This window comes from Colius striatus, chromosome 12 (genome assembly GCF_028858725.1).
Source record: "Colius striatus isolate bColStr4 chromosome 12, bColStr4.1.hap1, whole genome shotgun sequence".
In the NCBI taxonomy this organism is placed as follows: Eukaryota; Metazoa; Chordata; class Aves; order Coliiformes; family Coliidae; genus Colius; species Colius striatus.
This window is the reverse complement of record NC_084770.1, coordinates 9,300,389-9,315,453: the sequence shown is the minus strand read 5'-3', so window position 1 is coordinate 9,315,453 and position 15,065 is coordinate 9,300,389.

Genomic DNA, 15,065 nt, shown 5'->3' with positions numbered 1-15,065 from the left:
GTAGTGATGTGGCATCCTGGATGAGCTGGGTGGCCCCCAGGACAGGTGACTCCGCACAGCCCCTGAGGGATGATGCCCTGGAAGTGAGCCCATGGCCCATGCAGGTCTGGCCACTCTGCTGTGCAGTGCTGTGGCTCTCCTAATGCTGCAGCCCTGGGCATGTGCAGCCTCACTGCAGCGCCAGCACCACCCAAACACATCCTTTGCCTGTCGCCCGACCATAGGGCAGGCTGGATGGCTGTCAGGGACGGGTGGCTCTGATCTTTCTTCTGACAGCTCAGCTCAGTGATCTGTGGGATGATGACTCTTGCCTCAGGGAGTCCTACAGCAAGGGGCTGCCCTGTGTGCATCTCGCCAGCTTTCTGCAGTCACTGCTTGGTCCAAAAATACTTTGCTGGGTCGCTGGAGGAGGCTGAAATCCTCCTCTGCGGCCATTAGGGGCCGGCCTTTCCAAGGCAGAGGAGAGTGGCCGTGGCCCTGGCTTCAGCACAGCAGTGCTGGGCCCCGTTCAAGCAGGGACCCGGCAGAGGTGCAGGTCCCCAGGGCATGCACCCACACCCCCTCCAGACAGACTCAGGAACCGTTCCCGGTTAGCCTGGGCAAGAAGCTGGTCAAGAGGACCACAGTGGGCAACTGCTTCCAGGGCCTTCCAGGCTGCATCTGAAACTAAGCAGTTCTTTCTTGCTTGTTCTGAAACCCAGTTACCTTCAAGTACAAAGCAGCAGCCTTTTTGTTTTATCCTCTGCTCAAAGGTTTTCCCTGCTCCTCAGAGCTGTAAGTCAGAGCCTGGCTGCAGCAGTTCCACAGTGCCTGCATGTGAGAGCAGCAATGCTGTGCTCTGTCACACATCCTCTCCAGCTTTTTTCCCTGAAGTTTTTTAATTTTTACCTTTTTTTCTTCTTTTCCCCCTTTGCAGCAGAAATATGGGGGGGGAAATATCTCTGGGCTGCTGGGAGAGAGGCAGGGGGCAGCTCCCCTGGGCCATTCAGAGTATAAATACCTCTGTAAACTTAACCCCTCAGGGCTAAATACCCAAGGTACCCAAGACATCTTGGGACATAGAGAGAGGTCATGATGAGGACAAGAGGAAAAGAAATCATTCCTGAGTCAGAGGAGCCCTGCCTCAGTGTTTTTTCTTGCTGTGGGAAAAGGGTCTGTCCCGTGGGTGGTGTCAGGGCGGGAGGGCTGTGCTTGCTGGGTGGACCAGTCTTTAGTTTGCCCTCCTAGAGATGTCCCCCTCTGATCTCCAACCCCTTGTCACGTGGGAGTCATGACACTTGAGGCAAAGAAACATCGTTGTGTCCCTGAGGGGAAGTTTCCAGAGTCCAGACGGTGTTTTGCTGGCTGCACAGAGCAAAGGGAAGCTGGAGCAGAGCCCCTTTGTGTTGGTAAACCAGCCTGAGCTTCATCTGGGGCTTCACAATGTTTTTAGCAAGAGTTGTCTCTTCTTGGCAGCTCAGGAGGATTGTGGGGGTCCCACAAAAAAGGGAGCATCCCTCTTGTGACACATTCCACCTCTCACTTGTATATGTCTATGTGTGGGGGACTGACCCATCACTCATGGTCTGCCTGGTAGGTGCCCACTGCCCTGAAGGAGAAAGCTGCCAGTTCCTGTGCTAGGAAGGCTAATTTCTTTCCCTGGGATGATTTTGTGCCTCAAAATATGTGTGGTGCAGACTAGAAGAAGCTGCAGAAATGGAGCAGCACACACAAAGATCAGGAGGAAGCAGCCAGTTTGCATTCACAATGCTGGGCCTGTGCCTTGGGCGCCGTGTGCACTGGTGAGGCTGCAGCTACAGCATAGGGATCCCCAGGATTTGTTACACATAGTGTTGATTTGTCTCAAACTTTTACCTGTATCTTTCAAATCCATGGGCTGGACCCTGCTCCCCCAGCCCTGGGATGCTGCAGGAGAAGCCCTGCATGGCCTGGGCACTCAAGCAAGAAGGTCCAGGATATGAGAGCTTGGGGGCCTTCCTGGCTGCTCTTTTTACAGAGCACCACTTTGCTCCCTGCAGCCAGAGCTTAGCTCTTTGCTCTAGGATGAATGGTTGTGGCTCCTACAATGAGTACATTGGGGAAAGAGCCTTTGCTCTGGGCTGATGGTGACCCTGTGTGTTTTTTTCTGAGATGCTAGGGTCTTGCAGCTGTCCCTCCTTCCCCATGGCACACAGCCTGCCCTGGCTTCTGGTTCCTGCTCTGGTTAAATGGACTGAAAGGAAGAAATAAACAGGAGGCCATGGTGTTTCAAGCCTTGTTGCCTGGCACCTGCCTCAGCTCAGGAGCAGGGTGGGCTGGGGTTTGGGACAGGTTTGCCCACAGCGGCACCAGGAGCCTTTGCAGAGCTCCTGCTGATAAGAAGTGCCTGCATTTGTGTTTCCAAAGGCCAGAGTGAAATGCTGAGTGGCAAGGCTCAGAAATCCAGACGCCAGACAATGGGAAAGCTGGAAACAGAAAGGAAAGGAAATTCTTCTGCTGTATTGCCTTTCCTATGGCGATAAGATAACCTAAAGTGAAACAAGCCTCCGCTGCAGACAGGGGGGTGGGCACCTCGGCTGCTTTGTGAAGCTCAGGAGGATGTCTGTGTGAGCCGGGATCTCCCTGTGTTCCTGGCTGCTGCTGTGCTCTGTGATGAGTCATGAAGCAACAGGTAAGCTGGGCTGCTCCTGCTCCATCCCACGGAACCATCCCTGTCCTGGCAAGAGAAATCTTACTCTAAATCTGCTGGGAGAGCTAAGGAAAGTGAGACCACAACATTTGATAGTGACACATAATTACTGGGTGTATGAACATCCCAAAGCCGGTGGCAGGATATGTTGAAAGCGTCTTGTACTGCTGGGTGCCTGGGGGACAGTGACAGGTTCTAGTGCATGTGAGAGTGATGGGGACTGGGACAGACAGCGGTGTCCACACAGGCAGAGCTGAGAGCAGGACTAGCTGCTGCTGTGGAGGTCGTGGGAGCTTGGTGCCATGCGGGAGCTGCAAGTGAATCTGCCACACTGGTGCGTGCACAGCGCTGGCATCTCCCAAAGCACCTGGAGCTACATAGGCCGCAAGAAGTTGAGCAAGGGTCATGGATGGCATCTGATTAAGGATGGAGGTGAGCCTCTGAAGAGGTGTCCTGCTCCAGAGAGGGTATGTGATGGAGTGGGGTAGCACAGGAAAGGACATGCCTCTTCTGTGTCTCAGAGCACAAGGAGATCTGAAATAAAGCTGACTAGAGACAAGTTTAGATTACAGTCTGCAGGCTCAGAGCAGGCCCAAATTAACTGTGGAAATCGTTGTGGGCTATTTTGGGCAGTGAGACGGGGCTGAATGATGAGTAGAGTGCAGGGAGCCAGGCAGGGCTGCCCCTCTGGCCCAGGAAGCCCAGGGCTGTAGCTGCTGGGAGTGGCAGGGTGGCTGCAGGTCACCCTGTGCTGCCCGGCTCTGCTGTGGCCTCAGAGGTGCTGCCTCAGGCTGCCCCAGGGGCTGCGTTGGAGCTTCATCATTACCAGCTGAGCTTCAGACAGCAGAGAGATGGGTGCTGTGCCTGGCATGGCAGCACTTGCTCCCTTCTTATGAGGTGTCTCGGGGTGGGAGCTGTGAAGGGTGCAATGGTGTTTGTTGAGGCTGTGGGAAGGGATGTTGCAGGCTGCAGGAACCCAGGAGAAAGGAGGAGCTGCATGGGAGGGTCCTGGGGCTCAGGCACATATCACACATTACTCTGGTTTGCAGCTCTGTAGTGTCTGCACTTGCTGCCTGCCCTGGGATGCAGCAAGGGCAGATCAACGGCCTTAGCCGTTTCAGATCTTGTGTTCAGTCCATCTGGGTTTTTTTCCTCTGCTCAGCTGTGGATGGCAGAGGGATGAGCTGTAGGCATAGGGAGATGTGCAGTAGCCAGGAAAGCAGCAGCTCTGGTTGTGATGCTTGCAGCACCAGGCAGTCTGTCCCTTTGGCCTGCCTTGGGAAGCAGGACCCAGCAGCAGAAAGGGCACAAAGCACCATCATGCTGGGCAGATGTTGCACATCATGCTCTAACAGTTTGCTCTAACCTCTCTGTCCACTCCCTGTATCCCTCAGTGACTGCTTCTGCTGGAGGATTTGGGGATCCACACCTGGCACCAGCCCCTCTGATGGAGATCACCCCACCAGCAACCACAATCACACCTGGGGGGTGAAAAGCCCTTCCCAGTGCAGGATGTACAGGAGCGTTGCCCACGCTGCTGCCAGGCTGGACCTGCTGCAGCCACGTGTGGCACAGCTGTGGCACCGTGTGTGTGGCTGCATGTGCCCATTGCATCCCCTGTGCTGTTCCTCCTCCCAGGCAACTGAACCAAGTGAGCCAGGCAGATATCTGTCCCCTGGGGGACACTGCTGTGGGCTTGTGGGGCCTGTCCCAGTGGCTGTCACAGTTGCTTCTCGGATCTTCTCCTGCCCTGTGACTTGCAGCAGGGGTGAGCCAAGCACCCACTGCCCCTGCTGCACCAGGGAACATGACTTGTGGGATATCTGCACCTACTAAAGAGGTTCTTTTGTCCCTCCTGGCCCTGCTGGGGAGAGCCCTTGGGTGGCCTTGCAGCAGTGAGAAGGGGAGAGATGGTAGGAACCACCTGCTCTCCTCCCTGTGGCAGTGTTCTGCAGGCAGAGATAGATTTGTGGGCTGCTCTTGGGCTTCCTGGTGAGATGGCACCAGTTCTCAGGCAATGATCCTCTTTGCCCGGGAACTGGGAACAACATGTCTCCTGTTGCAACTGGTATTTCAGGAACTGAGCTGACCCTGGGGTCAGGCTGAGGATCCCAGGGGCAGGATGGCCCTTGGCCACGCTGGACCCTCATGCCAAGGCAGTGTGAAGCTGAATGCCTTCAAAGTGCGCTGTAACCACTCTGCACTGCTGTTGGGCAGGATCAGAGCAGTCATTGTGCAAAGGAAAACAAGCCCTGTCTATTGTGTCAGAGGCTCAGAAGGTGGCTGCTTCCAGCTGCTGGGCTGCTCCTGCCAGAGCCTGCTGATAACCATTTGCCCTCGCTGAAGAGTTCAAGTCCCTGCTCCTGGGTGATGTCACCTGAAGGCTTCTGATAAAGTCATCAACCTACCTTCAACTGCATCTCCACATTGTGTGTAAACACAATGTGGGGGCTCAGCCTGACTGAGCGTGGCTGGGCCTACGTGCTCTCCACCTTCAGGAGGCAGCAGCCACCAGACCTCCATGGCACAGCACCAGGCTGGGAACAATAACGGCCATGGCAGCTCTGCACTCGGGGTGGGCGATTACCCAAAGTCATGTGCTCACCCGGGCTGTGACAGAGGCAATTTGTCAAAGTCCCATTTTCCTTTCCCTGATAAGATAGGGCTCCCGGAGCACAATAATGCTTTCCTGAGATACAATTGTGGCTCTTCTACCCGGCACACACGCGGGAGAGGCTAATTTTGGCCTTGCTGGGCTGGCAGGGGGTGAGAGGTGGCCTCTGCCTGTGTCGGGGCTGCAGTCCAAGGGGTAGAGTGTGTCTCTGAGCCCACTCAGAGGACCAGGACAGCCCAGGAGCAGCGGGGGCACGCTGTCTTCCATGGGCTGGCACACTCCCTGTTGTCCACCAGCACTCTGAGGAGGTGCCAGGGCTGCAGAAGGAGCTGTTGCTGCTGGTTTCATGACACAAAGCCAATACAATGTGGCAGAATGCTGCAGCAGTGCTAGCAGCTTACCTGGTAAGCCCAGCCTGAAGCTGAGGCAGCGGGGGTCAGCAGTGCTCCCCCTTACCCTTGCAGGCAGCGCATGTAGCTGCACCTTCACACCCTCGTCCCACCCGTGCTTTGAACATTACCCCATCCTCACTGTGGTGCAAGACTGGTGTTGGTGCCCTGGCTGAGGAGCAGTGCCGGTGGCCAGCCATGCACTGTGGCTCTCTGGCCAGGCATGGGCAGGAAGGACATCTTAGCCGCCCGCTGCAAGCCTGTCCCTCACAGGCAGCGCCACGCTATCAAGAAGATAGGAGTCAATGGTACCACTGACAAAGCCAGGCCTCATGAAGTCCCCAGCCTCCCTGGGAAGCAGAACTTTCCATACTATATATAACATTTGTAGGTGCTGGATGTGGCCTTCCTCGGGAGGGCAATGAGCAGCACACCCCTCTGGCACAGCCGCCGTTTCCAGTTTGGCATATTGCTTGGGATGCACTTTCTGCACGGTATGAAATCTGAGGATAATACTATCTTCATGGACCACAAGCTCCAGTCTGATAATGGGACCCGACAAAAGGTCAATGGAAAAGTTAATATAATTTATTGGCTGATTTTAAAAAAAATCTAATCGTCTGTTTTTCCTTTTTCCTGACCCCCCACCCGCACCCAGCGCCCTGCTGACATTTTCCAGCCATTCCCAAAACAATGGCCAGGGTGGGAATGCTCTGAGCGGGTGCAGCTTTGGAGGAGCCTTTTCCTGAGGGGCTGTAGCTCCATCTGCTCGGCTCCCCCTCCCCGGGGGGTGTGTGGGGGATGCCATGCTCAGCCCAGGCCGGCAGCCTGGCAGGCACCAGGGCAGTATTGGGCAGAACTTGTGGTTTCAGTGTTTGCTGAGTGTCCTCTGCTCCATGGAGTGACTTGAGCTCACCCACTTTGGCCTTGAAGGACGACATTCATCTCTGCTGTTTTGTAGCCATGGACAGGAGGTGAGGAGGGCCCAGCCAAGCCCCTGGGGTCAGGCACAGCTGCTGGAGCAGCATAGCCACATGTCTTGGCCAAAGCCCTTGAGGGCCTCCAGAGCACCCTTTCCACAGACATGGCCTCGTGCTGCCTGGCAGGGAGCCTCTCAGCACACTGCATCCCTGCGCAGACTTGTGTGGGCAGGTGGGCTGTGCTGGCACACCAGCACCCCTTTCCTCACACAGCCCTCACAGCAGCACCCCTCTCCTCGCACAGCCTTCCCTTCGGGTTTCGAAGCAATCCAGAACGTGCTGCTACTCGCTCAGCCTGCAGCAGGGGGTTGAAAGCTGTTTCACCCCACAGCTGCTCAGCAATCACTTGTCTCCTCATGCCCTGGAGCCTGCACTGTCTGCAGAGCCTGGAGGTGTCTGGAGCAAACAAGCAGCCAGGTGGTTGTCAGGGCATGACCTGTCCTGGGGAGGCAGAGGGGCTTGCTTCCTTAGGGTGGAGCTGCAAAAGGAATTGCTCATTTCTTATGCTAACCCCTTACAGATGCAAAATAAAGGACCCCAGAGGCCAGGGAAAGGTGGACAGAATCTAGCAGTTTCTCCTTCAGCTGCTGTTTAGAAGTGGTAGCTTTGGAGCTGCCACCCTGCTGTGCATGGGGAAACCAGCTGGTGTGGTCTGGGGGAAGCAGAAAGCCCAGAGCTGCCCATTTCTATCAGGATGCAGCACTGCTGAGCTCTGCCAGGGCTGTAGCATGGCCAGGCATGGAAAATCATGGCTCTTGTCAGTAAGTGACCATCCTCCCCAGCTTCTTCCCAGCACTGTCTCCAGGCTTGGCTGTTGCTGAGGAAAGGCTGGGAAGATGGAGAAAGCCTGAGCGGTGTGCTGGGAAAGCAGGGGGCAAAGGAAAAGAAGGTAACTTCTGAAGTCTGTGGTTTAAGAAAAGCAAAATGAGTCTCAAATGTGATCTCACCTTGTGTACTGTAAAGCTGGTCATGCACATGTGTGTGTGGTTGGCTGTAGCCTGGGGGCTCCCTGGTGATGCAGCTCTGCCTGCTGCCCACCCTGCCCAGCTGCTCCCCATCAGCAAACGGTCTCCCCAGTGTGAGGGAACTGGGCTCCCACACTGGGGATGTTTTCCTGCCTTGCTCAGGGAGATCAGGAAGGGATGAGAGCTGGAAGCAGGACTCCTAGGCCTGGGCTGTGTGCCAGGTAGCCTGGGGTCACTCCAAGCCTCTCACAAGCAGGAGCCTTTGGATGCTGGTGTGCCCAACAGCCAGTGCGCAGGGACATCTCACCAAGGCCAACAGCAGGCATCTCTTGTGCAGAACTGCATGTCTCTTGTCTCTCTGTAGTTACCTGACTGCACAAACATTACATGTTTGTGTTCCTAAGGCTTTCTGCCCATCCTAGGAGCTGCATTTCAGTGTCCCATGGGTGAGCCGATCTTCTCTGGCCCAGGCACAAGATGTTTTTGCCCATCAGCACATTTAGCTCCCGCTCTGTTCCAGGGGGGCAGAAGCATTGCAGTGGCATAGCTTCTCAGATCATAATAAACTTGTGGACTTTGCCTGTTCAGTTGAAATAACAGAGATGAAAAAGTTATTAATGAGAATGACTGACAGTGGGCCAAATGACCAGACAGCGTAACCTGCTCAGCCTCCTCCAAGGCGCTGTGCCAAGGAGAGGAGACGTACACAGGCTCTGGCCCCCGTGCTGTCTGAGGGCAAGCACAGCCCAGCCTTACTCTGGAGAGCACAAAGCAGAAGAAAAGTTTCCCATCTCTCCACTTTGTTGTAACAGCAGCGACATCCAGTCTGCAGAGAGCTTTCCCAGGAGCTGCTGTGAGAACAAGGTTGCGTAAGTCACTTCAGCAGTAACTCTACTTGCTCTGCCCTGTTGAAAATGTGTCCTGTCTCCAGGCACAGCAGGGGTTAGGAGTTGTTGCTTAACCTGGCAGGACAGAGACGTCTTCATTTGGGACCTGTGAAGAGCCCCTGCAGAAGCTGAGGATGCCAAATGCCCCATGTCCTGCCTGCATCGTGGTCCCCAGTGGTGAGGCCATAAAAGGGCGACTGGGATCAGTTCCCTGAAGGAGGGTATGTGGGCTGCCTCCTCACCCTGGGGTTCAGTGCACTTCAGCTCCTTCCTGCATGCTTGCTTGCTCTGGGCCTGCTCCCATCAGAGGTGGCCAGGATGGTGGTGTCCATGGACCTTCATCCTGGCCCAGGACTGCTGCCAGAGCTGCTAATTCTCTGCAACGGTTATTGAAGGACAGAAGGTGAAAGCAAAGCATTGCATATGCTTTAAAAGTCAAATCAGAGTGGTTTTTTTGTGATTCAACAGGGAAACTTTGTAGCATAAATCCATCTCAGAAACCAGGAACCCAAAGAGCAAGAGTTCAAAGCCATTTTTCCAGTGCTGCAAATGTAAAGGCACCCAGGGCAGCGCAGCCGTGTCGGGTGAGTGTGTCGGGGCCGGCCGCCTCGCCGCCTTCCGACTGGAGAAAAGCAAGGCACTAATTTGCAGATCTTGAAGAATGTGCCAGTGGTATTTCAGCAGCTCTAATGCTCTGCAGCCTGTGAAGGCTGCACAGTAACTGAAAGGAAATATCTTTGTTTTTATTCACTTGGCTTTATTCCTAATTCACTCTTTGATGCCATCAGCCTGGGATAATACACTTTCAGAGATATGCTTGAAAATAAGGAAATGAGTCTGATTAAGTCCTTTAAACATGCTTTGAGGGAGACATGTACAACAATAGAGGTATTAAAGGCCCTATTTTCAAGCAATTCTCATATGAAATCAAAACACGTGCTGTTTGATGGCCAGGTCCCTTAGGAGTGTATGTGCATCCTTCAGCTGGAGAGGAGCTCCTCACCCAGCCAGGAGAGCTGCCACAGAGCCTCACTCTCTCTGCTGGGCTGGGTGGGCAGGGAGAGGCACATTCATTTCACAGTCTTCTTACTTGCAGCCAAATAATAAATGCACAAGCACTTGCCCTTTGCCAACTCTGCTCTGCTGGGTAGAAGTGATGCTTTCTCAAGAGTCTGGAGTTTGAGGTTTGCATATTTTTAAAGATATGTTTAGATGGTTGCTTTATTTTTCTATAGCTGTCCTGGGGTAGTAAACAGGTTACCTAGTATTGCATTTATGGCACCCATTGGTGTGGATGGAGCTCCCACCACTCACTGGAATACTTTCCAGTGAAGTCAGTAGCTTTGCAGGTACCTGCTGGGTCCCCTTGGCAATTTTTCCCTCTGGCTGAGACAACTGCTACCAAAGTTAATTCTCCTTCTTAGTGTGACAGCCTTTGCTCCCATTACCATCGCTAGTGCTGATGTAGTGCCCAAGGATTTCAGACTGGCCCAGCAACTGGATGTGCTGAGCCCTGTGCAAGCCATCAAGAGACCAATGTCCTCGGTGGAGACCATCTGACGGTGATCTGCATGGCAGCATTAGGAAATAATATGGTGGAGATGTGTGAAAGCAGGTAAAGACTCTCAGATCCCACTTGTCTTTAGGTATGGTATGACTAGGCAAAGTCTGACAGTCCTATTGACTGACAGACTTCTGCATTATTTAAACTAAAGATAGGAGGGGGGAAAGGGACAAGTACCAACAAAAAAGGACACGCCAAATAGCTGCACAGTGATTTGGTTATGGCTTTGTGGCAGCAGGGAGACAGGAGAGGAGATGGTAGCTTCTGGGCAAGGAATAGGCTTCAATAGACCTGGAAAGTAACCTGGAGACAGGCATGACCTCCTTTACTGCTTCCCATGGCAGTTGGGGGCTAGTGAGAGGAACAGGAAAGCACAGTGTTACTCATTCCATCTACTGAAAAAAGTGGCTATTTAAGATCTTGTTCGAGTAAATGGAGCAATGAATTCCCCTTTCACTCTGACTGCTGCTGAAGGCATTTGACTTACTAGATATGCTGCTGTTGTAATGGAAATAACTAGCCAGGCTATTTTAAACCAAGAACTGGATGTCTGGGGAAAGAGGGAAAAAAGATTGGGTGGCACAAGAGAAAAGAGATGTTTCATCTGTGCCAGTCTTGGGCACTTTGTACAATTTGCTCTTTAAACTGTTTCACAAGCTCTTCTGGCAGAGAAGTGATAATAAATTGTTTAACAACTCAGACTTGCCAGAGTAGTTTTAAGGAGCTTTCAAAGGAGACTTTTGAAGACTTGTGGCTTTCAACTGCGTGTGAATCATCTCTTGAAGAGTGAAACAGTAATTGCAGATTTCTCACCAGCATTTCATGGGCTGCCATATACCTGTCTGTGTGCTCAGGAGCTCTGGCCCTTAGTTCAGGAGTCAGATGTTCCTGTGCAGGTCCCATGTGCAGATCCCTGCACACCCAGAACCGTGGTGGTGCCAATGGCAATATTGAATGTGGAAATCTCAGCTGGTGGAGCCTGCAAGCAACTGAGGTCAGTGAAAACTAATAAAGGGAGGAGGAAGAATGTCATGTCCACCCACAGCCAATTGCTTCCCTTCTGTGACTTGGGGAAGGCATGGAGCCTTATCCACTCAGCTCCTTTCTTATGAGGCTCTTTTTATTTGCTGAAGGATGTATAGGGATTAGAAAGTGGGCTGGGAGATTTTATCTCCTAAGCATAAAACACCCTTTCTAGGAAAGTAAAAAAAACAGGGCCTGAGGCCTCCCACAAGAGGCTGTCCCCAGGGAGGGCTTGGTGGTCCAGGGCTAGCAGAGGTATGCATGCAACATCTGGGACCAGATGTGGCCAGCTGGGTACCTGTGCACTGTGGAGTTGGATCCCATAACCTCTGCTGAGCTAAGGCACGGATTTGTGCAGCCCTACCAGAAAAGGCAGGGTGGAACATGCTCATATAGACACATTAAAGAGCCTGGATAAATAAACAGCAGGTTTTGATTTATTTTCTCTGCTACTTGGATATCTTAGTTTTGGCACAAGATAGATTTCCTCCAGATAGGTTCTTGTCCTGGCTGATTTAGAAATCACGTGCGAAGGAAAAAAACTTTGTACATTTCCTTAAAGAACCTTGGCTTCCCCCCTCTCCCAGTCAGCTAGGTAATATAAAACAGGTAACAAAACCAGTCTTTGCCCTGAAGGATTTACAGATTATGATGAGAGATAACAGTGGGTACTGTCAGACTGGGAAAGCACCTAAAATGTGATTAGTCAGCCTGAGACTCACTGAAGGTCATACACCTAATGAGTGCAGTTCAGCACATCTGTGTCTCCCCTGGGAGAGTGCAGGGTTTAGAAGGGCAAGGCTGGGCACTGAAAACAGCATATGCCCTTGACACTAGGGAAAGGTGGTGGGAAGGTGCCATTGAGAAAGGTCACATGTGAACAATGTTCTAGTCACAGAGAGCTGTCAAGGAGCTGATAAGTTTTATTGCGGGACCTGGACCCAGTTCAGGTGGAATATATGGAACTATGAAATCAATGTAGTTATGGGAAGTCCATTAAGAAAGGCTACAGTACTTCCTGCTCCTTCTGTCCTCAAGCCCTAAGCTGCTTGCCTACTCCCACATTCCTGAGCAAAGTCTGAAGGAACTAGTGAATGGCTGTAACACTTCCAGAAGCAGTGACAGTGCTGGACTGTGTGCTCTGGCTTCTTTCCTCCTGTTAACCAGGCTCACTAAGGTGAAATGAACAGAGAAAAACTGTTGCTTCTCTTCATTTTTTAAAAGAACTTGTTTGCACCAGGTTGAACACCTGATGCTTTAAAAGCACCAAATGCCATGATATCTAGGTGTCTACCTAGAAACAGTTTGTGATGTCCCGTGACTTGTCTCTTCCCTAGAGAAGCTGCAGCCCACAATGCTGCAGGAGAGCAGAGAGTGTCAGGCATGTCCAGCAACAGGAACCAGAGCGACGCCCAGAGAGCTGGAAAGCAGCAGAGAAACAGCTTGAGGGGATGGGTGGAAGGAACGTGCCAACCACAAAATTAATCTCTGAATTAATAAAAGCTTGCATGGCTTGAGGTTTGTGAAGTAACAAACGAGTTCGAATTTGCCAACGCCTGAAGAAGAAAAGCAATTAGGTGTTAAGGGAAAGCTTCTAATGGGGATAAAGATAATGCATTGGAGCACGCGATGGGCTGAAAAACGGGATGAGAAATTAATCTTTAATTGGAAATGACTAAAGGAAATTTAATGAAGAACATAGAAATGTATGTATCAAAGGAAATATTTTTACCCTTATTATTAACAGGGAATGACAGAGTAAGAGCTTATGTTTAATAGCACTAATAACTTAATAATAGCTTTCCTTTGAGTCATATGGTAGGTTCTTTGGATCAGTCAATACCTAGTCCCTCCTCCTTGGCTTTTCCTCATTGCAGTCACGTTGCTAGGTCTGTATGGGTGTTTGCTACTTCTGCTTATGTGTTTTGCCTCTGTCTTTCCATCAATATCCCATCTCAATCTCTCTGTCTTTGTCTGACTCTCCTGGGGACAATGCTGCTGGGTTTGCATGGCTAAAGGCAAACTATGAGCAAAAGTGTGCCCGAGGAAATACTTCAGAGCGATCCGACTGGAAATTGACAGAGTTCTTCACCGATGTGTTATTAGGTGGCTCAAATGCTCACAGTTGCAACGTCACCAACGGAAGCTTTTCTGGTTTTAAATGAAACACAGCACCCTGCTCAAAAGGAGAGGTGTCACTTTGCAAACAGGGGTAATGAATTAGGGAAATTCAGTGAAAATACATATGGCCAAAGCCACTGATGACCACCCAGTGACATTTGCTTGAGGTACAAAGGAAATCCTAGCAGTGAATTTGTGTTAGACAAAGATGGTAACCATCCAGTGAAAAAAGGCTGATATTACTTAGTAAAATTTTATGTGATGTCCCAATACTTGATTGGAGGGATTTTTGTCTTTCACAGATAACCAAAGTGAATGAAAACCACTGGTTATCACTCATCTTTAAAATCTGAAAGCAAAGGTAATTTTGAAATTGCCTGAGAGGTGCACCAGTCCCTTAGTGCTGATTTCTCAGCAAATACTGCATCACTGAATTTCCAGAAAATCAGGGAAGTAATGACTGAGTCACTATATAAACCCCAGTAACTGATGTGTCCTAGGAGAGCAGGAACCAAAACTTGTCTAACCTGACACCAGCCTTTGGTTGGAGTGGTAAGAGGGTCACTGAAGCATGCAGTCTACACAGAATTGAACTGTGACAGGACTAGAGTTAACACATTAATAAAAAATAGATGGTTTTCATGGGTTTTTTTTCTGAGTAGAAGGCAGTGACCATTCTGATTGGAGTCCGAGCAGCTCAGATATTATGCCGGATGTGTGGGCGGCTGCCAAAAAGGACACTTTTGTTTCTCCTTTTCTTATTCCCTTAAATAGTAGTCACATGCCTGCCTGGTGAATCGGTTCAGCTCACTGGCCAACTGAAAATCATGCCTTTTGAGTTTTTAAAATTATTTATTATTGGCAGAGTTTCCTGCTGGATCCCCACGCTGGGCTGACGGACCTCGGGGTGCTGGGGTCACTGGAGGTGCTGTGGGAAGCTGAGAGCACTGCTGGGGTGATGGGATGCTCTGGCAGATGGATGTAGCCCCTGTTCAGTCACTGCTGGGGTCATGTGTGATGAGATGTAATGGTCAACAGCTCCTTTAGTCTGCAATGGAGAAGCAGTGGCGGGAAAAAAAAGTGCTACGTGAAAATACAGCCCCTGTTGTGGTATAGAGCTCTAGATGTTTTGCAGTGCTCTTCAAAACCTTTACTTGATGCATCTGAAAACTTAACCCATCAGCCATCTGAGGGTATGTTTAATGAAGTCACTCAGGTGTCCCTTCTTGCCTGTACAATGCTGATTACCTTTGTATGCTGCCTGGAAGTAGTAAGAGTAGTTTCTGACACAGTGGCTGGAGAGATGCCGAAGATGGTGGGGCAGTGATGGAGTGGGCAGTCAGACACGCTGCCCTGGCTGGATTTCTTGGCTGGGCATTTCTGAGCAAGGCAAGTTTTATAATATGAAACACTAGCTTCTAGGCACCCAGAGCAGAGCTGACACGTCCCAGCCAAGCATGCCATGGAGAGCAGTGACACGGGAGAGGGCTGTGGCTGAGGCAAATATCGCGCAGCTGCACGCTAGGCATGTTCCTCAGACACCATTGCACTTCCAGATAAGCTTATCGGTAGCACATGAATGGCAAAGGCAGTTGACAGAGGCAGAGATGGGTTACTAAAAGCAGGCATATATTGGGGCAAGGGGTGTAGAAAGACCCCTTAGTGCTCCTGCCAGGCTCAGGGGAAGAGGAGCTGAGCGATCTACTTGCTTTTCTAGCCTGAGGGGACAGCATTGCGTGGTGTCTCTGCTGGGGTGTCCTAGGGCATGTGGAGGCTCCCTGAGGGGAGGTCTCACAGGCTCTTACCCTCTCTCACCATGTAACATATATAGTGACCATATACATTTATACATCA